Source organism: Neofelis nebulosa, chromosome 4, assembly GCF_028018385.1.
Source record: "Neofelis nebulosa isolate mNeoNeb1 chromosome 4, mNeoNeb1.pri, whole genome shotgun sequence".
In the NCBI taxonomy this organism is placed as follows: domain Eukaryota; kingdom Metazoa; phylum Chordata; class Mammalia; order Carnivora; family Felidae; genus Neofelis; species Neofelis nebulosa.
In genome coordinates, this window is record NC_080785.1 from 1,043,228 (window position 1) to 1,067,746 (window position 24,519).

General features: G+C 52.7%; 1 protein-coding gene and 1 long non-coding RNA gene across 7 annotated transcripts in view; one reads left to right on the top strand and one right to left on the bottom strand.

Moving 5' to 3' along the window:
* The window catches only part of PTPRN2 (protein tyrosine phosphatase receptor type N2), an 831,667-nt gene that overhangs the window by 485,544 nt on the left and 321,604 nt on the right, over window positions 1–24,519 (top strand). The gene's annotated exons all lie outside the window — the stretch shown is intronic.
* On the bottom strand, window positions 592–17,989 carry LOC131508653 (uncharacterized). Its single transcript, XR_009260070.1, has 3 exons — window positions 17,431–17,989; window positions 1,903–2,106; window positions 592–1,203 (listed from the first exon to the last, which is right to left on the bottom strand). It is a non-coding gene; the product is annotated as an uncharacterized LOC131508653 (long non-coding RNA).

Consider the following 24,519-nt stretch of genomic DNA (forward strand, 5'->3'; position numbering starts at 1 on the left):
TTTCCGTATCTACTAATGGTTTTTGATTGAAACCACTGTATTTGTTGCTCTGCTCATAATTACATATGCCTTTGAAATTTGGTGACGTCTGTAACAATTCATAATGTATGTTACCTTTGTTAATGACCTCTGATTTGATTCAACTAGCTTTTCCTAAGCCTGGCTTTGATAATTCTGGGGCTGAAACAAAGGTATTTCTGTTCTCTAATGATTTTGTAAGATGTTCTCCCCGTGTTCACACAGTTTGATCTAAACAAGATCAAATGGGTTTAGATATAGTTCAAAACAAAATATTACTTAGTTCTATTAATCATATCTTGAACGTTTATCTTAATTGTCTTCTCTAAGGAGACGTAGTTCAGCCATTTATTTGTTGTGTGTTTAAACCTCGTGTGTGCCAGGCACCGCCCAGCTGCTATGGAAGATCCCGGAAGACCCCAGGGAAGGGAAGCGGTCTGAGGCCTGGGCCCTCAGGATCCCACAGGAGCCGAGAGTCAGTGCACCAAGGACTGTGTAGGTGGCATCTCCACGTGAGACCTGCCAAGTGCTGGGAGCAGACCTAGACTTCCTGGCTGACGCTGTTGTGGGGGGGGGGGGGGGCGCCCTGAAGGATAACGCGGCCACTGGGGAGGCCACGTGGCTGGAGTCCGACCGGTGGAGCTGAGGACAGACGCTCTGGACAGGAGGGGTGAAAAGGCAGAGGCCCAGAGAGCAGCATGGCCTGTTTGGGGACAAGAAAAGGCCTGTTTCAGGGGACGCAGGGTGTACGGGAGAGGCCTGCCCCGTGGGAACGTGGCAGGCAGGCCACACAGCTCGTGCATAAGCAGCAGTTAGCGGGCAGCCACGGAGCACTCTTGGTCAGAAAAGTGTTGGGGTCGGAGCTCTGCCCCGGGGAGGCCTGTGCACTCACGACGTGGACGTGGACGTGGCAGAAACTGAGCTGAGCTGGTCCCTGACTGAGGGTTGGTCTGACTGCACGTCGGGCAGTGCATCTGTGCTGTGACTGTGCTTCCTCGCCAGCCTTACAGCAATGCGGATGTAGGTGATGAGCCTTAGATCAGCGAGGACCCCGTGCCCGGGGCAGCGAGGGTATGGGGTGCGCCCCGAGCCCTGGCTTCTGGGCCCCTCGGCCGGTGTTTTCTTCTGTCTCCCAAGTCGTCAGGCCAGATGTGCCTCGTCTGAAACTTGGCAGGGAATTTGGGGCTACAAAGTAAGTAAGGGTGCAGATGCTTGGAAATGAGGTGTGGACAGCAGCAGCACAGGCAGAAGGAGAAACAGTGGACAGGCCTCGGGGACGGATGCTGAGGTCAGGGGCCCAGGGCAGGGGAAGCTCAGAATGTGAGTTGCTCCAGGACCGAAGGGCACCGGCTGCTCAAGGGCTGGGAGAATGTCAAGGCGGGGCCATGCCTTTACGTGCCGGTCCTCAGCCAGCCCTGGCCTTGGCTCATCACCAGCCCTGTTGGGAGGGTGCCTGCTCCAGGAAGCCTTTCGGACCGCAGTTCTGCACACCCTGGATTTTCCCCATGGAACTGCGTGTCCTGCCTCTTTCCTCCCCCAGAGCCCACCAGTCTGCAAGCAGGAGCAGGGAGAGCGTGTAGGAAACGCACAGGAACGGATGGGGGTCCCACACTGCCGGGAGGCCAGTCTGCGGCCAGCTGCTTGGCCTCCCGGACACCCCAAGCCTCTTCTCTACCCCAGTCAGGTGCTCACCTGTTCTCCACTTGCCCGAGGCCCTGTCTGCCTGGGGATCAGTTATCCTACCTGCCAGCACTGCTCTTTCCAGACTTCCCTCCATCCCCTCCTGCCCCCCCCCCCCCCCCCCCCGCCGGGTCAGGCCAGATCTTACCCCACACACACAGCAACCCGGTCCCGTGACCCACCGAGGTCTGAGGTCTTACTCACATAAGCCCTCTCCGATGGCTAAATCCAGAGATGTCCACACTGAGGCTGGAGGGGCACCCCTCTAGCACTGCAGTGTCAACATCGCGTGGAGTTCTGCTGGCGGACCCTGTAGCTCTCTCTGCTCGTTACGGGTTTCGTCCTCACACTTCACTGTCTTTGTCTTCTCAAAATAGACCCCTCCACGCCCACAGGAGACTGGCTTTCCTAGGGAAAGACGAGCAAAGCAGGGAGCTGCTGTTTGAAATGCGGGACTTTTCTTTGGGAGTTGAGGAGAAGGCCCCTCGGGAACCCCTTCCTGATCGAACCCTGGCACGGCACGGGCTCCACGCCAGGCCTCCGTGCCGGCCTCCAGGGTGAAGGGCACTGTCAGAAAGGGCTAACTGGAAGGTGTCGTCCAGTATTTATTCTGCAGAAAAGCTCGCAAAGGCTCTCAGCGCAGCTCGTAGGTGAACCCCCTGAAATGGATTTCCAGCAAGATCACAACATCGAAAGGTCGTTTTTCATCCTTCATCGTCTTCCCAAAATATTTTGTCTTTGTTTTTACTCTTTGTTATTTTACATTGCCACGAAAAAAAATTAAATATAGATTTTTACAACCTCACAACAATGCTTTACATCATCGTACAAATTCGCATCTTACCCGTTGCCTGAGGACTGGGCACTTGGTGTTAAAGGCAAGCCCGCTGCCTCAAGTAAGAGACACTGGGCACTGCCTCCCCCATTTGCTGCTGTGCATGGCCGTTCGTCACAGGACACATCGTACCTAACAGTTATTAGGTCTTGTACGTGGACCGGCTCATGTGGCTCTATGCAAGTCTGCTCTGTAAATCCTCTGATTATCTTGTAAAATTACCCTAAGTGATTATGTGCATACATATTGAAAACTGACTTCCGTCTAATTAGGAAAATGACGTAAGTCTGAAGACACGTCAGATTTTCACGGTAAAAGAGTGCTCGTGATTTTTCTCCTCTTTCCACTCCCCCTCCTCTCACCAAATGCTGTTGGTTATCTCCCTCGTGTAAGTTTTCTAAAATATTCACCCTTTAAAACCCATCCATCAGTCCTATCGACCCATCAGCCAACAGAGGCAGGACAGGACTGTCTTCTGTGAACCTGCCCCACGTGTGCAACCCTACGGCGGCTGTGGGCCTGGGCGCTCGCCCCCACCTCAGCCACCTCGGGGCGTGGGGGCCAGGACGCACCTCCCGCCCCCCCCACCTCTGCTGCACATGGGCGGGCATCCTGGCTCCGGCCCAGAGCACGGTTCTGTATGGCCCCTGTTGTGGCTGTGCAATTCCAGCGGGTTTTCCCCAGAGGGACCACACAACCTCTGTTGTTTGGACGATGTCAGTGTTCTCTTGTCCTGGGTATTTGTCAGTCAGCAATTTAATGCATGGCCCGTGCGCTCCGGCTTCGTCCTTTAAGATCTGAGGCATTATTTGGTGCATTGCAGGTGCCTGTGAGTGTCTGTCATCCCTGGGAAGATGCGCATTTGAACCAGCAGGGAAAAAAATAGCATGATTGACGTGACTTTTGACATGATTTTTGTCAAGACGCAGGCATGCCATTTGCTGGAGAACCTGTTCTAATGAATGCCTTTTACACTGGCGAGCTGTGCAGTCTTGCCATCCGTCCCTTTCCTCCCACCTTGATATCCAAATGCCAATCACCGGGAAGAAAATTATGCTACTGAATGAGGTAGTGTGCAATTTACCCTCTAGAAATTGAACATTTACCGTAAGTGGTAAAGAAGGTGTTTTCTATACCTTGAGATAAGTTTGCATATAAATCTCTGCCTCCGTATTTCTAATTCACGGACACTGAATGTGTACCTTTGCGAGTCATCCTTTTATATCACGAGCGCGTTAAAACACGTCTTAAAATTGCTTTTGTACATATGCGGTTAATAAGTTAAAGTACAGAGAGAGGTGTTTCCAGTTCACACCTTCCCCGGGGGCTCCTTCTGTCTCCAGTTCAAGGGGCGGCCACCTAGCCGGCAGCAAGGGCCAGCCACTTCCCGAGGCCTTCATTACTGCATTCCAATAAAGTGTGGTTTTTTCTTTTCCCACCTTTTCTCTTTATGGGCTTGGGATTTGTGTCTTAATCAAAGTGTGCAAGAAATGTGCTTAATCGTCAGACACGGTGACACTTTTACGTGGTGCTCCAGTTAATTAATGCGGAATTGCTGCGGAATGTTGCAGAAAAACTCGTGATTTTCCATTTACATCAAATGAGTTTGCTGTGATTAATGTTATCATAGGAAATACCAAAGGAATTAATAATGATTAGGCCATTACTTCCAAGTGGCACTGAAGGCTGAGAGATCTTTACTCATTACAAGAGCTTTAAGAAAACCCACCACCGTTGGTTTCTGTGTTCTGATGTACAGGTTGGATGTGTTGGACTTGAACGGCGGGTCCCTACACTCGCCAAGTGACGTTTGCTTTTCAGTTCGTTCTTCTTCCGGAGCTTTTCAAATTTGGGTTCATGACGGGTTAAAATTTTTTTCAGTCTTTTTTTCTTTTTTTTTTGAGAGGTTAATGCTTCTAAACTTCATTTATTCATTCCCAAGAATGCTAAGTACAAATACAAATACGTATTCTGCACAAGGCCTCGAGTTATGTGATCAGGGGTAAGACCAAAGATAAACGTAGCATGGCCCCTCTCCTTGAAGAACCAGGGAAGGAAGCACCCATATAAAAGCTCAGTTATGATCAGGTGTTATGGAAGCTGTCCTGGAGACGCCCAGAGGCGTGAACAGGCCGGGGAGCTGGCGTTTGACCATCTGAGAGGGCTTCATGGGAGCCACGAAATTTCGGCTGCTTCCGGAAATGAGTTTGTCAGATAGAAGAGAACGGAGGAGGTGCGGAGTTGAATGTGTCAGGGACAGGATGACCTTGAGTGTGTCTGGAGCACAGGGTGTGTGCACAAACACGTGTGACGGGGAGCAGAGCCCCTGGCCGGAGGCAGCAAGGCCACGGGGCAGGCGTGAGCCGCTCCTGCCCTTCACCCACGGAGGAAGCTCCAGCCAGGCTGTGCACAGGGGACCCCGTACGCTGTCTGCACACCCGCCCGCTTCACGGCCAGCCCGGCCGGGCCCGGGTGTCGCGGCCACGTGGGGGTGGATGCTGTGGACCCGAGCTTGCCGGGACTGCCGAGCTGCTGCCCTGGTGATGGCCTGTGGACAGCCAGCGGCATCCTGAACCGCACTCTGGAAGCCAGGTGGCTGAAATGGGAAAAGAAACGCACTGTTAGCGTGATGGCCTTGCAGACGTGTGGTTTTGATGGTTTGGGGCCCTTTAGGCCTATTGAGAGCGTCTGTGAACACGAGGCTCGTGCCGGTGGAGACAGCCTGCTCGTTTTCCTGACTCAGGTGCCGCCCAGACGTTCGTGGCGCTCTGCTCCTTCTCGTAACATTGAGATCTTGGGTGGGAGTCGAGACCATCACTTTTCCTGCCCCCGTGTCGGTCCCATCTGGGACATCGTGGCTTCCTAGTCCTTCCGGGCAGAGGGCCAAGGGCAGTGTGGCTCCACCTGAGGAGAGGGCTCAAGTGCGCGTCAGCAGGCTGTCACCACAGCCCAGCTCTTTCCCAAGCGTGCACTTGGTCTGGGAGCTGTCGTGGAGCATTGGAAGTACCCTTTTTAAAAAATTTTTATTTCTTTTGAGAGAGAGAAAGAGAATGCATGCTAGCAGGGGAGAGAGGCAGAGGGGGAGAGAGAGAGAGGGAGACAGAATCCCTAGCAGGCTCCACACCGTCAGCACAAAGCCCGATGCAGGGCTCAATCCCATGACCTTGGGATGGTGACCCGAGCTGAAATCTGATGCTCAACCGACTGAGCCCCCCGGTGCCCCTGAAACCACCCTTAAACTGTGATTTCCCACAGCCCGGCCCCCGTGTTCTCTACAGAGGTGAGCTGGGCAGCCTTTGCCACAGGGAACATTAATTCCTGTTGTTTGGTGTTTTCCTGGGTCACCCCCCTACGTCCCCCTACAGTTCACCTCTTAGCGCCTGCACCTCCTGGGGGCCCCACGGGCCTGGTGACAGCACTGCTCTTGCCCTGCCTATGGTTGCAGTGCCCCCCCCCCCACTCCCGGGGGCACCCCCCAAAGCCTCCTCTCTCCCTTTGGAGCTTGGGCTCTCCTGGCCACTGTGATGACTCTCCGTGTCTGCCCCTTCAGGCCTCCCCGTGTCCACAAGCTCCAGATGCTGCACGAATGTTTCTATTTGGACACCTCCCTGCCAAATACAGCCCAGTTTCCTTGCAACCGGATTCAGCAACATGCCTGCTCCCCAGGTGCCCATTTACATTGGTGACCAGAGCCCCAGGTCAACCCTCCCTCCCCTCTGCACCCACAATTCAGACCACAGGCTCGGCCTCTCTGTGAGGTAGGCATGCCTCCTCGTTGCCATGGTTACCACCTGGTCCCTGGAGGCCTCCTCGAGTAGCCTGGTGATATGCAGACAGCCCACGCCAGCCTGCCCATCCAGACCTTTCTGGGCTGTGATTTCATCTCGGGAGTTAGGAGGCAGGGAGAATCCGTGGACAAATCCAGAAAGGAGAGTGGGCATTCAGACACGGTGGCCGAGAGAAGGCCGTCCGCTTCCTCACACAGCTTCTCTGGGGGCAGCGCAGACTCGTAACTTGGCCTAGATCAGAAGCTTCCACAAGCACAGATTGAAAAGGAAATCTTCTGTGACCTTTGGGACAGGCAGGTGTCTTCTTTCTTCTCTGGAAGCTTCCACTGAGCTGAGGAGAGAGCCCATCTCCACTGGACCGCCCCACAGAGGTATGTGGGAGACTGTCCCTGCTCATCGGAGCTCCCCGGGACATGAGATTAGCTCCCACACGTCCAGATGACAAGTATCCACTTGGGTTTTGCCTCCCTTACCTTCTCCACTGTGTGCGTGGAGATACGGGGACACCAGGAATTCAGTTACAAAACAACAAAACTATGTGTAGTGTGCACCACGGGGCTGTAGACGCACAGGTGGCTCCTCCCCTGTGCTGGTGCCCCCGGAGGTGCAGAGCAGGAGAGCTGGGGTTCCCCGGCCTCCACGTGCCAGGAAAATGGAAGACCAAAGATGCGAAAGAAGATGCCCTTCCCCAGAGTTGGAACCCTTGTTGGGCTCTGCCCGTCTCCACCCCTGAGATCCCAGGCATCTGGGAAAGCAGAACATCTGAAAAGCAGAACGTACCGGTCCCCATCCTCACGAGCAGCTCTGAACCCCCGGAAGCCTGTGGAAACTCTGGGCGGCAACCCCCCCCTCCCCCCCGGGCTGATGTGGCGGCCACGTGCTCCCCATCGATCAGTCACGCTTTGCTTATCCTCCTGTGGGAGGATTAGTGGTCGGCATTCTGGAGCGTGGCCGAAACGCCCACCGGGCGCACTGGGCAGTGAGTGGAATGTGGACCGTGCAGGGAAGTTCTCGACTCCCAGAGTTGGCTGTGGAGGGTTCCGCTTGAGGGCTGGGCCAGGCTGCCTCTTCTCACCATTAAATTAAGTGGTGTAAGGGAGGCAGAGGCACTTTGTAAAGCCTGAAATGCCACGCACCTGTCTTTACTACTGGCTCAGAGGTGGGACCCTCACAACCCACAGGTGGGCCTGGCGGTGGGCCCCACACCCTCGCCCACAGCGAAAGCAGCCGGGCGGCCCGGGAGTGGTCACGCCTGTGGGGAACACGGGACTCACCGCGTGTGAGAGGCGTTCAAAGCACGTGCTCTGAGCAGCGTTGCCCCAAGACCGTGCAGGGAGGAACAGGTGGGGGGAGGCGCCGCCCCGGGGGCCACACCTGCAGCCCGGCCCTGCGCTCCGCCCGCTCACGTCTCCTCCAGGTGGCTTCGCGTCCCACCAGCCCTGGGTGCTTCTGGCCGCTAGACCTCAAAACACGGAGGGGCGGCTGGCTTTGGGGCTTTGGCCGAGGGAGCTGTGAGGGCCCTTTATGACTGTATGTTTATCTCCACTCCTCTTTACCTTTATTTCCCCTGATGATTCGTCCCCGGGTCAATCGTCTTCCGTTACAGAAGACCAGCCAGACACTGTTTTGAGTTTCCGCTCTCCTACTCGTTTATTTTCCCGCTCTCTCTCTCTCTTTCTGGCAGCTTTATTGAGTGTACCGTGAACAGCATGTAGTTAATGGTCACTCTGGGAGCCAGTAAGCACCCTTCTCCACCTGAGGTGTGTTTGGCCCTTGAGGGAGGGTGCCCGCAGCTCCCCGGCCGGAGCCTCCAATTACAGCTTGGCAAGGTCTAAGCACAGGAGCAGCCAATGTTACTTACGAATCCCGACTACACGAGCGAGGCGGAGGCATCGTCTGCGTTCAGGGGCCAAGCCCTGCGGCCTCGGAGGCCCAAGCAACTTCTGGGGAATCACGGGAAGCTGGCAGAGGGCACAGCCACTCAGCAGTTACGACTGGCCAAGCGCCTGCCCTCCGGGTGATGTTGTGTGGACCAGGATACTCAGCTGAACCCGAACCCTCTGCAGCCGTGGGATGAATGGGGGACGCTGTGCTGTGGCCCTTGTCCTTGTTGGCAGGGCCGGAGACCCGACGCCCAGTGATGAGGAACAGCCCTGGTAGAGCGAGCTCAGCGCCTTGTCTGCTCTTACCCACCAGCATAACCGCACGTCCTCTCCTAACCGCCAGAATCTGTGAGTGTGTGACCTTACGTGGCAAACGGGACTTCACAGATGAGATTGTTAAGGGCCTTGAGAGGGGAGATTGTCCGCACAGACCCAGAGTTCACAGAGGTCCGTCAGGTGGAGAGAAGGTGCAGTCTGTGGGAGACAGGACCGGGAGGGAGGCACAGGGCGATGCGGCTTTGCTGGCTTTGAAGCTGGAGGAAGGGCCACACCCAAGTGATGCGGGAAGGGTCTGGAAGAGGGAAAGGTTCTCCCTGGAGCCTCCAGAGGGGAGCCAGCCCCACCAACACCTGCAGACCAAGTTGGTGGGGATGTGTTGCCTCGGTCACAGAAGGCCAAGACCCATCCAAACCCAGGCCTTTTTGGAATTCAGTTCTTTTAAAACTATGATCAATGATGATGATGATGGTGGGGAGCAGAAAGAGGAAAAGGAGGAGAAAAGGGACCAAAGCAGGACCTTTTTCTTCCGTGGGAAGGCATGTAAGCCAGGGACAGTGGTCTGCTGGGAGAGAGCCTGTGTTCAGAGTCCCTTCTGGAGGTTTTCTAGACCATAAACCTCGCTTCCTGATGCGGCAGGTTAGCGGGAGAGCCCCAGGGCGGGAGTCAGACCCTGTGGGGTAAACTGTGGTCCTCCTGTGACTGGGTGTGACCCGAGCCCCCCGACTGGGTGCCCACGTGGGTGAGACCACGGGGCCAGTGTCCCCACACATGGGTCAGTGAGGGCTGGCTCCTAGGGCACACGGGAGGAATGGGAGGTTCTGGGGGGCCCGGGGGTCAATGGACGGTCCGTGATCTTCCTTTAGACACATTCTGGGAAACACACTGTAACTGTTCGGTAACGGCGGGGGCTGTTGGTAAAGCAAGGGGGTCTTTGGAAAGTCTTATGTTATTTGGGCATCGGGACGCTGCGTTGGGTGTAAGCAGAGAGTGGCAGTAATTTGGGACAGAGGGAGATGGAGAAGCCATGCTTGTCTGGGACCAGGACCCTTGTCAGGCTCTGACTGTGCCTGGCCCACAGGGTAATTGAGGCTGGGTAGGTGTTGGGTGTGTAGAGAAGTACCCAGAACTTTCCGTCAGGGCTGACTTTGGTCTGAACGCCGGCTTCGGCACTTCGAGTGTGTGAACTTGGGGAAGCCACGTGTACTTTCTGGTACTTTCTTCAGGTTCTTCACGGTGAAGTGTCTGTACACGTTGTAGTCCACCCAGTCCCGGCCACGGTCGATTGCGAGATGATCGTTACTTTATTATCATCAAGAAAGAAATTGCTCCAATGGCCACATCCTGTCTCGCCATTGGCAGTGTGATGCACATTCACTCCAGAGATGCTGAAACGTGGAGAGCCGTGTGTCTTGGGATCAATGGACTATAGCAATGCCCGCCTCACACGGAAGGCTAAACGAGTGTTGGCTCACAGAATGCCAGCTCTTTCCAGTCTCTCTTACACAGACCTTCCTCTTCACCCGTTCTCACGCCCCCTCTGCCCGTCACTTTCTGGAATGTCACCTGCAGACGGGGTCACTGTATGCCCCAGTCTGGCTGGGGCAGCATTGGCTTATGCTGGCGTCCACTCTCAAAGCTTCCGTGTCTGGAAGGTGCGTGATATTGTGGCCCTATTTGCGGCGAACAGATGCCAGGAAACCGAATCCCACGCCCACCATGTGGCTGAGAAATGGGCGAGAGGAGGATGGGTATGTATACAGATCGTGGTTGCCCCTGGAGCTCCTCGAGGGCAAGAACGGGACCGGGGACTGTGTGCCTGCAGGAGCCCCAGTCAGCTCGCCAGCTCTGCCTCGGGCTGTTGTTAATGGCAGCGACACGTGTTGGAGACGGGACGCCCACGGCCATTCTGTGCCTGCACCCTGCACCGTGGCCTGCAGGGTTACCGGATGGACCGTTTGACCACATTAACTGATCGTTACGGCGGAAAGCTTCAGATTTAATCACTTTAAATGCAAATGGATGAGTTCCTCTCAAGCTCAAAGTGTCCTCCAGTTTTACTGTCTTGACCAATTCAAGTGATCCTGTTGCTTTTTCTAGTGGCCGAGAAGCAAAATGTTAGACCCCAAACCATCTTCATATCTTAGTAGCCACCCAACCCAGCAGTTCCACCTCTTGCCACGCTTAGGAATTACCTGGGAGGACTTTTAAAATACTGGAACCCAGGGCCCAGCCCCTGACTAATAAACCGGACTTCCGGCGGGGGGGGTCCAGCTCTGTGCCCCGAAACCACGCGCCCCAGGACAAGAGCCCCTGTCTGGTCTGGTGTCCTTACAGAAAGGAGTTATGTCGAGGGCCCGCGAGCTTGGACGCAGGGGCTGGGGAGCCAGGCTGAGCTCCCAGCGCTGCTCCCCGCTCCCCCCACGGTATGCGGGGCACACACGGCTGAGTCCCACAGGGAAGAGAAGACCACAGGTCGACCCTCAACAGCCTCTTACAGGTAAGAAGTAACATGTGTTGAGAATAGTTTTCATCTAAAAAATATTTATTGTCTGAACTTAACCAGGGCGCGTGACATAAAGATGGGATTTAATGATAGAAATTACGTTTCATCCGTGTGATGGTCACTGTTGTTAAACTTGAAAGGTAAATGCTCTTAGTGACTAGTGTCAGCACTGGTTTGGCGTCTCCGGTCTGGACTTTCTCTGCTGGCACAGAAGTGCCATGGTGCTAACTAAGTGAGGTAGGCTAGCTGTGGAGAGGTGTCGCTGTGCTTTGGGGACGAGTGTGGGCCTGACCCAGGTCTCCGTTATCGGGACTCATGTTCCAAGTGTGGACAGTTTCTGTCAGGGCCACGTCGGTGTTGCAGGGATCCTTTATGTCTGCGGAACTACGTTCTAGAGAAAATGTTAAGTAATTAAACCCAAGCTAATGGACTATTTCGCGACTGAACTGATGTCTATAACACAGATCCGCTATAACTCTGTTTAAGAACGGAGTCTTAACCACGGCATATTTTCTGCTTAAAGAGAAATCATAAAACTGAATCAGTTCTTAATTATTTCAGTCCTAGATCGCAGGGATGCGCTCACTAAAACACCTTCTGTCCCTAGTGACAGTACTCCCCGAATTAACTCTTCCCACGTGACGGAATCGTCTGATTCCCCCACTGGACCGCACAGTGGGAACAGCATGCTGTCGGTGGTCACGCTGCCCACGTGGTCACACTGCCCACGTGGTCACACGACACATTCCCGAGGCTGTAGGAGGTGAGGGTGAGTATTTGCTGAGCGCTGTGTGCCCAGCACTGCACCAAGTGTTTGCTACTTAATTCATTTATCCCCATGCCTTCTTATGACATGGGAAGGCCATCCCCAGCTTTGAGGCAGGAAAACTGTGGAAGGAACAGTTTAATAATATATCAGCATCACGTGGCCAATAGGGTTGCTTGTCACCATTTCAGGGGCCACACACTAATGCCCAAGGTCTTTCAAATGGTGGGACATGGGGCCAAGAACGGCAGAAGGTCTGTGTGACTCCATAGTCCATGCAATACGTCCCCACACTGGATAATAGTAAATTCTCCAGAAACAGGGTCTACGAGCTTGGCCCTTGAAAACCCTTTTGGGCTGTGGTTGGGATGAGTCCTGTTGCTTCCTCTCGAACTTGTCCCATGACATCTGTAAGTGGGAACAGGTATCAGGAGCTGTCAACGCTGCAGCCATTGCCCTCCGAAACGCTTCCAGAGGATCCTTTCTTCACTCTGCCAGCATATATCTATTGACTTCCTACTATGTGCAGGCAGCACTGGACTCCGACACACAGACATCAATAAAAAGGCAGGGCTCTGAATTCAGGGCTGTTACTCTTGAGATACATAAAATAATCCACACATCAGGGGCGCCTGGGTGGCTCGGTCGGTTAAGCATCCGACTTCAGCTCAGGTCACGATCTCATGGTTTGTGGGTTCGAGCCCCGTGTCGGGCTCTGTGCGGACAGCTCGGAGCCTGGAGCCTGCTTCTGATTCTGTGTCTCCCTCTGTCTCTGCTCCTCCCCTGCTCGTGCTCTGTCTCCCTTTCTCTCAAAAATGAATAAACATTTAAAAAATTAAGAAAAATAAAATGATCCACATATCAAATATTTCCCGAAACATAAAGTAAACAGCCCTGAGCTTCAACATTTCATCCGCATGCCCTCTGATTTCAAATGTCAAAACTTATTATTGAAAATAAACCTGCTGGTGACTGAGCTGAAAAATTCTACCATTACTCTGTGCACCTGAGCATTACTGCATTAAAATCAACTCCAAAAAACTGGAAATTGGAAGGGAATGGTCTTCCTACTCTTAAATGTGCACTTTAAAAAAATGTAACTGCGGTATAGTTTCCATACAGCCTAATGTTAGTTTTAGGTGTGCAACGTAGTGACTCAACACTTCATACGACACGCGGTCTCATCACAAGTGCATCGTTAGTCCCCATCACCTGCTTCCCCACCCCCTACCCACCTCCCTCTGGTGGCCCTCAGTGTGTTCTCTGTAGGGAAGAGTCTATTTCTTGGTTTGTCTCTCTCTCTCTTTTTTTTCCTTTTCCTCATTGGTTTTTTTTCTTAAATTCCACATGTGGGTGAAATCATAGGGTATTTGTATTTCTCTAACTTACTAAATGTGTAAATTTCAATTCAGATCTCATCCTACTAACACCATGATTTCCCATCATAACCAGAAAACAGAAATATTTTTGGTTGTTTATGCTGATCCACAAACAAATTTTCAAGCGTGTTGTTTCCCTCTCAAGTACCAAGAAAAATAGAAGACCTTGTGATTTTTTTTTTAAAGTGAATGATCCACTTTTTTTTTTTTCTCCTTAATTTATTTAAACTGTTTCACAAAATCCTCCCATGTGTCAGGTGCCTACGGGGGCAGGCGGAAGGCTCTGGAATCCCAGCACTCAGTGTCTGCCCCAACGTGTGTGCGCCACAGGGCACCAGGGCCTCTTTGTCAGGAATGAGAAGGTACAATTACAAGGGGCACCTGTGGATTCGTCGTTCCACAGGACCTGGGATCCCCGGATTTGGCGGTACTCGGGGTGTCCATGCTGACACAGGTTTAATCGGTGAACCTGGCAAGGGAGGGGGTGGGCAGGGCGCAGCCTAGCGGCCCCTGTGAGTGGAAGCCTCCCCGTGAGGTCTGGCCCCCCTGGCCGTTCCTCAGCAAGAAGCCTGTTAAGGTGGCGTAACCAGAATGGCGTAACCTACCCTTCGTGTCTCCCCTTAGTAATTTTCTACCCATTTACCCCCGTCTCTGCCCTCGGCTGTAAGTCCCCAGATGTCTTCGCCACCTTCAGAGTTCACCCTGGCCTTTCTCCCCTAATGCGGCGGTCTTGGCGTCTATCGCAGTAGTCCCAGACAAGATCTTCCTTACCGTTTCAACAAATGTCACGGGAAAATTTTTCTTTCGCAGCAATCCTCAACATCGTCTCTGGGACTCTGTCATCTTGAACACTGAAAGCCTGTCCCCATTCAACACTAGCTCCGCATTCCCCTCCCTCGCAGCCCCTGGCTGCTCGGTTCCACCATCTCTCTCTCTGTGGATCGGACGACTCTCAGTCCCTCGTATGGGTGGGATTATACAGCGGTTGCCCTTTGGCATCTGGTCTAGTTCCCTCCGCACGTCGTCCTCGGGGTATTTCACTGCACGTGTGGAGCAACCACAGGCAGTTTATCCGTCCGTCCTTCGTGAACACTCGCGTTCCTTCCACCACTTGGCTGTCGTGAACGGTGCTGCTATGAACACGTGTGTACAAATATCTTTTTGAGTCCGTGCTTCCAATTCTTTCTAGTATGTACTCGGAAGTATAGTTGCTGGACCATATGGCAGTGAGTTTAATCTGGCGGGGGTGGGGGGCTGCCACCGTGTTCCCACAGCAGCTGTACCATTTTGCCCTCTCACCAGCAGTGCGCCGGGGGTCCGGTCTCTCCACGTCTTTGCCAACACTCGCTTTGTTCTGGGTTTTGTGGGGTTTTTAAGACAATATGTGTCCTAAGGGGTATCTCATTGTGCTTATGATTTGCATTACCCCGATGATTGTTGACGTTGAGCATCTTTTCATGTGTTTTTCGACATCTGTATATCTTTGGAGAAATGTCTACTCAAATCCTTTGCCCGTTTTTTAAATTGAATCGTTTGGTCTTTTTGGTTGTTGAGTCTGTGAGTCTTTATATATTCTGTATATTAATCCTTTATAAGACACATGACTTGAAAATATTTTCTCCCATTCTGTGTGCTGCCTTTTCACTTTCTTGATAATGTTCTTTGATGCACAGAAGATCTTAAATTTGATGAAGCCCAATTTACTTATTTATTCTTTTGTTACCTGTGCTTTTGGTGTCCTATGCAAGGAATCCTTGCTAAATCCAGTGTCGAGAAGGCTTCCTCCTATGTTTTCTTTTCAGAGTTATAATTTTGCCTCTTACATTTGGGTCTTTGATCCGTTTGGGGTTCGTTTTTTAATATAGCGTAAGGTATAGGTCCAGCTTTATTCTTTTATATGTGGATACACAGTTATTCCTGCACCATTTATTGAAAAGGTTGCCCTTTCCTCATTGAGTGATCTTGGCAACCTTGTCAAAATCATTTGACATGTATGTGAGAATTTGTTTCTGAACTATATTATATTCCATTGTACTGTATGTCTGTCTTTATGCCAATCAATACCTGACTGCTTTGATGCATGTTACTTTTTAGTAGGTTTTGGTGATTTCAACTTTGTTCTTCTTTTCCAAGATTGTTTTGACCGTTCAGGATTCTTTGAGATCTTATATGAATTTTAGGATGGATTTTTTTCCTAAATGGCAGCACTGTAAAAAGTGAAGGAACTGCAAAAACATCATTGGGGATTTGACAGGGATTGATTGCATTGAATCTGCAGATTGCTTTGGGTGGGATTGACATCTTAATACTATTGACTGTTACTATCCATAAACATGGGACGTCTTTCCGTTTATTTGGGTCTTCTTTTATTCTTTGAACAATGTTTTGTAGTTTTCCATGTACAAGTATTTCACTTCTTTGGCTAAGTTTATTGTTAAATATTTTATTCTTTTTGGTGCTATTGTAAATGGAATTTTCTTAATTTCCTTTTCAGATTGCTCATTGTTAGTATATAAGAACAACTCATTGTGCAGGATATATTTTGTGTCCTGCAATTTTGCTGAATCCATTCACTGGTTTTAACAGTTTTTTTTTTTTTTATGGAATTTTTAGGGTTTTCTACATATAGGATCATGTCATCTGCAAACAAATAATTTTACTTCTTGCTTTCCAATTTAGATGACTTTTTTCTTTCTTTTCTTTTTCTTTTTCCTTTTTTTCTTTTCTTTCTCTCTCTCTCTCTCTTTTTTTTTTTTTTTTTGCTTAATTGCTCTGGTTAATACTTGCAATATCGTGTTGAATAGAAGTGGCAAACACAGGCATTCTTGTCTTTTTCCTGACCTTGCAGGAAAAGCTCTCAGTCTTTCCCCATTGAGGATGATGTCTGCTGTGGGTTTTTCTATGTGACCTTTATTATATGTGACCTTTAGTATGTGGCAGTATCCTTCTCTTCCTAGTTTGTTGAGTTTTTTTAATCATGAAAAAGGTGTTGAATTTGTTGAATACTTTTTCTGCATTAATTGAAATGATATGTCGGGTTTTTCTTACCCCTCTTCATTTTGTCACATTGATCAACTTTCACATGTTGGCCTGCCAAGAATAAATCACACTTGGTCATAATGTATAGTTCTTTTAATAAACGGCTGAATTCTGTCTGCTGGTATTTTGTTGAGGAATTTCACATGAGTATTCATAAAGGATACTGACATATACTTTCTTTTTTTGTAGTGTCTTTATCTGGCTTTGGTATCAAGATAATGTTGGCCTCATAGAATGAGTTAGAAAGTGTCCCCTTCGCAGTTTTTGGAAGAGTTTGGGAAGGATTGAGGTTACTTCTGCTTTAAATGTTTGGTAATGGCTCCCGGGGGGCTCAGTCACTTAAGCTGACTTTGTCTCAGGTCATGATACTGCAGTTCGTGGGTTCGAGCCCCATATTGGGCTCTGTGCTGACAGCTTGGAACCTGGAACCTGCTTCGGATTCTGTCTCTCTCTCTCTCTCTCTCTCTCTCTGCCCCTCCCCTACTTCTGCTCTGTCTCTCAAAAATGAATAAATGTTTAAAAAAATTAAATGGTGTAATTCACCCATGCCACCATCTGATTCAGGGATTTTGTTTGTTTCTTTAGAGGTTTTTGATTACTGATTCAATCTCCTTGCTAGTTGTCGGTCTGTTCAGACTTTCTGTCCCTTCATGATTTAGTCTGGGAAGGTTGTATGTTTTTAGGAATTTGTGCGTTTCGTCTAGGTTTTCCAATTTGCTGGCATACGCTTGTTCATAGTATCCTCTTATGACGCTTATTATTTCTTACCATACTTGTAAAGGCATCAAATATTACTATTTTAAAATATGACTTAGTCCATTTGATTATTTTCAGTTTTTCATCTGTGAGCATAAATATTTTTCTCTAGAGATTGTTTTGTTTCACCCTAATCTGATCCCGTTTTCGTCCTGTAAGTACACTTCCCTTCAGCTTTCTCGTCCACTCCCTGCGCAGTCTTTAGTTACAGGATTCATCCATATGGATTGATACTCAAGTCCCAGGTGCCGAATGCAAGCACTCCTTGAGCGAACGGTTTGGATGCTCTGTTGCACTGTGCAAAGTGAGCGGGAGTTGGTGTGGGAACGCCGGATGACGTGAGATCTAACGATGCCTGGCATTGTTCTCGTCTCCCGCACTAGTGTCCTGTGGGCTCAAGGGTACGACACCCCCTAAGCTGCTTACTGAGTCCCCGGCCTCTTGCCCCCCACCCCCCCCAGATGACAATTCCCGATACTGCGTTCTGAGTGGCTGTTTGCTTACCTCCCCCTTCCGTCAGGCGGGATCGTCCATCCCATGTTCTCTAGGGACCCTTATTGAAAAGCAGAACAGAGAAGTGCAGGTTTTCATGGCGGGGTGAGTCAGGTGTGCCAGCCAGGTGCATATTTAAATTCTCCTTTCAGTTCGTGGCGATCGAAACGTTCTTTTTGTGAATTCCTGACATGCATTCGTGACTCAAATTCCAACCTGCAGGCTCAGGAGCCAGAATAAATCAGGCGCCATGTATAAAAATGTGTCCTCTGGGAAGGTAAGACTTTTATTAACCGCTGAAACAGTGACCCCCGTGAACAGTGAGACTTGGCTACCGCCGTCGGCCCTTAATTCTCACGGCCTCGCCAGGGGGCGGGGCGGTCCGGCTCCGCCTTCCCCTGCCATCCCGCTGCCAGCCCTCAGGGCCGTGGGCCCCGTCACCGCTTTCGTGCATCACAGGCACGTCCTGGGCCGTGGCTGGACGCGGGCTGCCGGCCCCGACGGGCACCGGCGGCCCCGACGGGCCGCCGTCGGCAGCCTCTCCCGGCACCGGCCCCCGTGGGCGTCCGTTTCTCGGGCAGGGCCCCAGCCCCTCGCAGCACACGCCGTCCGCCCCCGAGCGGGCCCGCCAGCCCTGCTTCCGGCACTTCCGGCGGCATCCTCTCGCAGCCGCGGTGCCCACTCGCCCCACGAGCCCGGGGAGGACGGGAGCTGCCGTGCCCGGCCCCCGCCTGCGGCCACGTCCGCCCGGCTCCTGCCGATCGCGCGCCGCCGTGAACGCAGGGCTGCGCCTGCCCCCGTGTCTCCACGGGGCCGCGCCCCGCGCTCGGAGAACCCGACGAGTGCCCGCAGCCTGCCACCCAGCGGTCCCCTCAGGTTTCTCACACAATAGCTGCCAATAGCTGTGCGCTGAGTGTCGGCGCGTGGGGAGAATCGCGCCATACGAACACCGGAGACGCGAGGTGGCGTTAGAGGCAACGCGCACGGGCCAAGGTGACCCAGCAGCTGGCGTGCTGATCAGGGAACACTTTTGTCAAAACTCACGTTTCCTTTCTGGTCTCCTGGGTTCCTGTTGACCCCTGACTCTCCTTAGAGACGTGCCAAGGCCACTTTTCGTTGCGAAAAATCGTGCCAGTTTTTAGAGTGCCTCAGAGGTGCTATTTGGGATTCTGAACCGTGCGGAGCCCCCCTCATCAGCCCCCCAGTGAGCGGAGCTCAGCACTGACCTCGCCCTCCCTTCTGTATTGGGCCCTGTGCTTAACACAACAATGATCAGGAGTTGTCTGAAGAAGGCATTTGATCCCAACACCATTCCCGTCTGGAGCAGGGACACCCCCACCCCTGCCGTGGACCGTCCAGAGCAGGGACCCCCCTCCCCACCTTGCCATGTACTTTCCGGAGCAGGGACACTGCAGGACGAGAGTTCTTTTCCTCAAGGGATCTGAGCTGGGCTACTGGTGCTTTCCCGAGTTTTGCCTTTAGGGGAGTTGAAACAGTTTAGGAATTACCGGCAGGGCCTCCGTGTCCGTTGCTTATATGCACTGGCAGCTCCCGCCAGGGAAGACGTGAGCCTGTCTCACGTTTCGCGACAGGTTCTCAGCTGCAAGGAATCTTAAGAATCACAGACCCAACTATCCCTCTGGCCGTTGTACTTAGAATTGCTTTTTCCCACCAAACCACTTACGATCTGGCAAGAGTTTCGGGTGTCCGTGGCAAAAAGAGATTGTTTAATCAGCAGTAACGCCGTGTGCCTGGATAGAAAATTCTGGAGTGTACTGAGTCACACCAGCTCATTTCTAGTTGCACGACAGAGCGGCATTTATGCGTGCACTACTCTTATGCACCAGAGCAGCCGCAATAAATCAACATTTCTGGAATATACCATCGGGGGTGGGCTTCTCACTGAAGAAAGAGGCTCGCTTGCGACAAGCCCACAGCATGTCACCTCACCCCACCGCAGAGTGCGGGACGAACAGAGAAGCAGGAGAAACTCTCAAATTTTTGTATCGTAAATCCACTACCTCGATGTGTTATTCTTTTCCTTTACTTTAAAAGACAGCGTTGCAGAAATAGGTCGGAATTATGACTGAAAAACATACAGAATGTTTAAACACATTGCCTGACTTGGTTCCAAAGATGTGAGAAAGGATTTCGATGTTTCTCTGCGAGAAACCCCACGGGTGACTAGGACGCCTTTGCTCTGCCCCCCTGACGGTCGCACCTGCCAGGATGGGGTCCCCACAGCACCAGGGCCCCCAACTCTTCATTTCTGGTGATATCACCTCCCTGCCGACCCCGCTATCTAAAGGTCCTTTCGGCAGTTAGGAATAAAGTAACAATTTAAGACCAACGCTGTCACGTTCACTTTTCGGCCCAGGTACCGAAACTTGTTCTCCGTTGCTGGAGCTTGCACTGATATGACGCGTAAAAGAATAACCCTTTGAACTGCCTTTTAAGAGGCTTCTCTAGATGAAACTGGTCTCACATGCTTGTGTCCTCAAAGGGTGCACACGTCGAGGGAAAGCAGTGATGTCCGCTTCAGAGTGCCGGCCTTCCCAAACTTCCCCAGCCCCGCTTTCCTCTCTGCCCCTCAGTGACGCCACAGCCCCCTCCCAGTCCTGTCTTCTACCTCCTCCTCCTCCCAGTAAATCTCGTTGGGCTGATCCCATGTGTGAGGACAGCTGCCCGGCCACCGCCGTGTCCCCTACTGTGTTGTGTATTCCTGACAGCACGTCCATCCTGGTGGGCCCTGGAGGATGTGGGACACCCTTCTGAGGACCTGCTGTGGCCTAGAAAACAGCAGAGCTGACAGAGAAGTCACAGAGGTAGAGAGACCCACGAGGACCAGCTGGTGCAGAGAGAGACGGTCCTGGTCAGGGCTGTGCACGCGGAAGGGTCCATTGCCCCGGGAGACCAGGGGCCCCACAGGGGTGTTCACAGAGGGCGGTGTCACAGGAGACGTACAAGATCGGACGGGCAGGACGATTCTTCGTCTTCCTTCCAGCTTGGGTGTGTGCCCTGTGGGGGCAGGAATCCAGGAGGGGTCCCTGGGACATCCCAAAGGGCTCATGGGCAGTGGGGCCTGCACATGCCAGACGGGGACCCCGGGTTGCGGTGCGGGGACGAACGTAAACCCAGAAGGTAGGAAGACCCACAAAGGAATCCATCCGCGGAGAGGTGGACAGGCCGTTGGGGGGGGGGGGGGTGCCATCGGGACGTGCGTGCCCAGTGCTCACGCCCACACGTTCCCACTCGGCCTTCCCTGTGGCCCGAACAGGCGGCCGGCTCCGGAAGGGGACCCGTCTTGCTCTCCCATATCCTCCCCTGGCCTTGTACGTGGGGCGGAGAGGCAGTCCGTGGCGGTCACATCCAGCAGCACGCAGACTGGAGATCCGTTCACGTACCTAAAGGGGGGCAGCTGTGCACCTAACATCAGGTCTGCCTGCATCGTCGGCACAGGAGACACAAGTGACTCAACCCGGGGAGAGGAGAGGCGTTTTCAGAGCATGCAGGGATCTGGCTTTGAGTATCATCTTTCACGCATGGGCAGTGGTAGCTTCTTGCCCATACTCTATTTCGGCGTTGGTGTCACTGCCTCCCCCCACCACCCCGTCACACACGTGCGCCCCACGTCCCTGCTGCCTCCAGTTCTCTCGCTCTCTCCAGGCTTTGCTGGCCAGGCATTCGGCCTCAGATCTGCTGCGGGTGCAGAGCGAGGTCTGGGCGGCAGACGTCCCCCAAGGGAGCTTCACGGACGGGCTTCTGCTGGCGCCACGTGCGGCCGGCCTTGACTCCCCGCCCAGGCTTTGGTTTTTGTTTTTCGCTGTGACCCTCGCCTCGCTGCAAGGCGTGCCGAGGCTGACGGACAACGAGGGTAGCAGGCATATGGCAGCCGGCTCTCGAGCTTTGAAGAAATGTGGCCGCAAATCACAAAACGAGACCCGATCTGGAAAATGTAAAACGGGGCATCTGGAGAAATATAATCAGCCCCACAGATAGCCCGGAGGAAAGTGGTGGCGGGGAGGTGAGCCGGCCAAGTATTTATCAGCGGGTCGGTTGTGAGGAGATGGGAGCAACTCCAGCCGGCATCTCGTCAAGAGCTGTGTGCCGTGGGCTTCCCGTGCCAGACTCTGACTCCACCCGGGGCTGGGGGACGAGCGTGCGAACCAGAGAGAACCGGGGGGGGGGGGGGAGGTCACAGGCGGGAGAGAGCAGGAAACGGGAGGCTGCAGAAGGCAAACCCGAGATGTCACCTGGTCAAGCAGGACGGACAGAGTCAGCTGTGAGTCACGGACAGCGTCTGAGGCCCTCAAATCTATCAGCCTCAGCCTGTGGGCGTTTTTAATTCTGATTAAACAAGAGTCACGTAACAATAAAGTATTTCTGTCTTAATCCTCGTTGAGATGGTGTTAAAGTGCATCTGTCTGTTGTCTGGCGTTAGAAGCAGCTCGTGTGACCGTAATTGAACCAGAGTGGAACCTGTAGTCGTGAGGAGCCAGGCTGGGTCCCTGTCTTCCTGAGCGTGTCCGACATGGTTCTCCAGCATGGACGATCTCGGCTCAGGAGAGGAAGACAGTCCTCGTAGAACATGCACTGCCCCGGGAGGGAGCCTGTGGGTTTTGTTTGCTGATTTCACAAATCCTTAGTAACACCTTAACCGTTGGGAGTAAAATTTTAGTTTCCTGAGAGATTAATCAAGAAAGTTTTACAGTAGTGGTTTCAGACAACAGGCCACCCTCCCTGAACCGGGTGATTCATCCCTGGATTAAAGAGAGTGATTGGAGGGGCGCCTGGTGGCTCAGTGGGTTAAGCATCCGACTCTCGGTTCCAGTTCAGATCGTGATCTCACGGCTCCTTCGTGGATTCGAGCCCCAGGTCGGGCTCTGCGCCGACAGTGTGGAACCTGCTTGGGATTCTCTCTCTGCCCCTCCCCTATCTGCACCGTCCCTGTCTCTCTCAAAATAAATAAATAAACTTAAAAAAAAAATAAAGAATGCAATTGGAATGTGAGGTTGGCCAGTCTGGGGAGCAGGACCCGGGAGGGTCTTCTGTCCTAGGGGGACTTCGGTTACCCACAGGTGCTCTCCAAGTGGGAGAGGGGGCCACAGCATAAAATACAGCTGCGTAGGGTGAAATTAATCTACCTGGCAGAAAGTCAGGCATCCAGGAATATTCCTAATGAAGAATTGCCAGACTAGCTACGTGGAGGAAGATGGGACAGTTTTGGTTTTATATTTTATTTTATTTTATTTTATTTTATTTTATTTTATTTTATTTTATTTTATTTTATTTTATTTTATTGTTGATGCACGAGGAGCCCTTCCATCGCGGGAGATGGTCACACAGACGCGGAGGGGCCACCTGGGGGACTGGTCAAGGATTGTTGCCACCTGGGCCACGTTGCAGGCGCCCTGATGTGTTTCCGCTCCGGAGTTCCTGGACAGACTGTCATCACAACACTGTCTCTGTCGTTTCTAGCATCGAATTTGGAAAAGAAAGAGCTCTGAGCGAAAGCAGCTCTGGGGGAAAGGCAGCTCCGTGAATGAAGGGGGTGCAGGCCGGCGCGTTATCAGAAATAAAATCACAGACAATAGGAGCATAGGGGATCCTGGAGAAAGGGGGGGGTCACAGACCAAAAGTACCGCTAAATGCTGTCAAAACAACCAAACACGAATGTGAGAGACGAGACGGGGCCGGCTTTCGTTCCACCAGCAGCAGCCGTGCTCGTGTGCACATTCAGAACCACTCGGGGCCAGGTGTTGGCTGGGCCTGGAGGTCACAGGCTGGGGCGCTGGGCCCTTCCCCCACGGGGCTTCCCAGTCTCAGGGAGGCCAGCAGACCCGCACTGGCCACGCACGGAGGAAATCACTTTGCTTGACGTGCGCACAGCGTAGCATTAAATATTTAATCTGTTGAAGTATAAACTTGAGGAATTTCTTATAGTTTTTCTCAGTAAAATATAAAAACTTGGTGATCCACACAAGAAAGAATCAGGACTGATTCTAATTCAATCTTTTAAAACTTTTTTCTGCCTTAAACTTCGTCACGAAGCCGAAAGTAGCTGGTGGGGCTTGAAGGAGTGGGAATCCCAATGGGACTCTCGAGGAGACCCCAGCCCACCAGACTCTGGAGAGTCTGGAAGCATCCTTAGTCCTGCGGTCATGGACTCCATAACCTTAGTGTTTGGGGGGCTTAGGGGGAGCGTCTGGGCCGGGGGGGCAGACACGTAAATGATACAGTTTGTGTTTAAGGGTCTTGATGGAATATGGGCTGGGGGGGGTGGGTCCGCATCACCCTGGGGGAGCAGCGGGGAGGAGAGGGGACCCTGGCCCTGAAAGATCAGATGTACATGTCCCCACCCATGTCCCGCAGCCAGGCCACAGCCACCCCCCGGGTCCTGCGAACGGTCCTATTGCCCCCCACACTGACTCGGCGCGGGCCTGTTGGGAGACAGTCCAGGGAGTTCGTGTCCTCCAGAGTCCTGCTACAGACGGCCACGCGGCCCGGGTCAAGGAGCCGCGGGCAGCAGAGGCTCTGACAGGGTTCTGTAGACGAGGGGAGGTGACGGGCTCCACATCAGGAAGACCAGGCTGGCATCTCGGCGGAAGGGGTAGAAAGCAGGGACTTCAAACAGACTACACGGAAGGTGGGGGCGTCTCGGTGATGACAGGACAGATGCGGGGGGTCATGAGGACCTGGGAATGTGGGACTGGGCCATGGTCTCTCATCGGCGCATTGCAGCCCAGGGCCTGAAGGAGACCCCTGGTCAGTGCTCCTGCAGAGGACCTCCTGCAGAGGACCCTGGCCCCCGGCCGTCCTAGTGCAGGGTCCCTGGCGCAGGGCAGGGCGGCACCCGAGGACTTGGTGGTTTGGGGGTCCCCCCAAACCGTGAACCAAAATGGTTTCCTCCTTTTCTGGAAACTTCCAGAAATCCTTTGCACAGAGAACAAAATCTTTCAGTCCCCAGCCAAAGACGAAACGCTTATTACGATATGAATGCCTCCCAGAAGCCCTGGCCGACAGGCAGTCATTGTCCCCAGAGCATGGTCATTGCATGGGGAGGCCATGTCCGGTGAGGAGCCACATCGCGGGTGCCTGAAT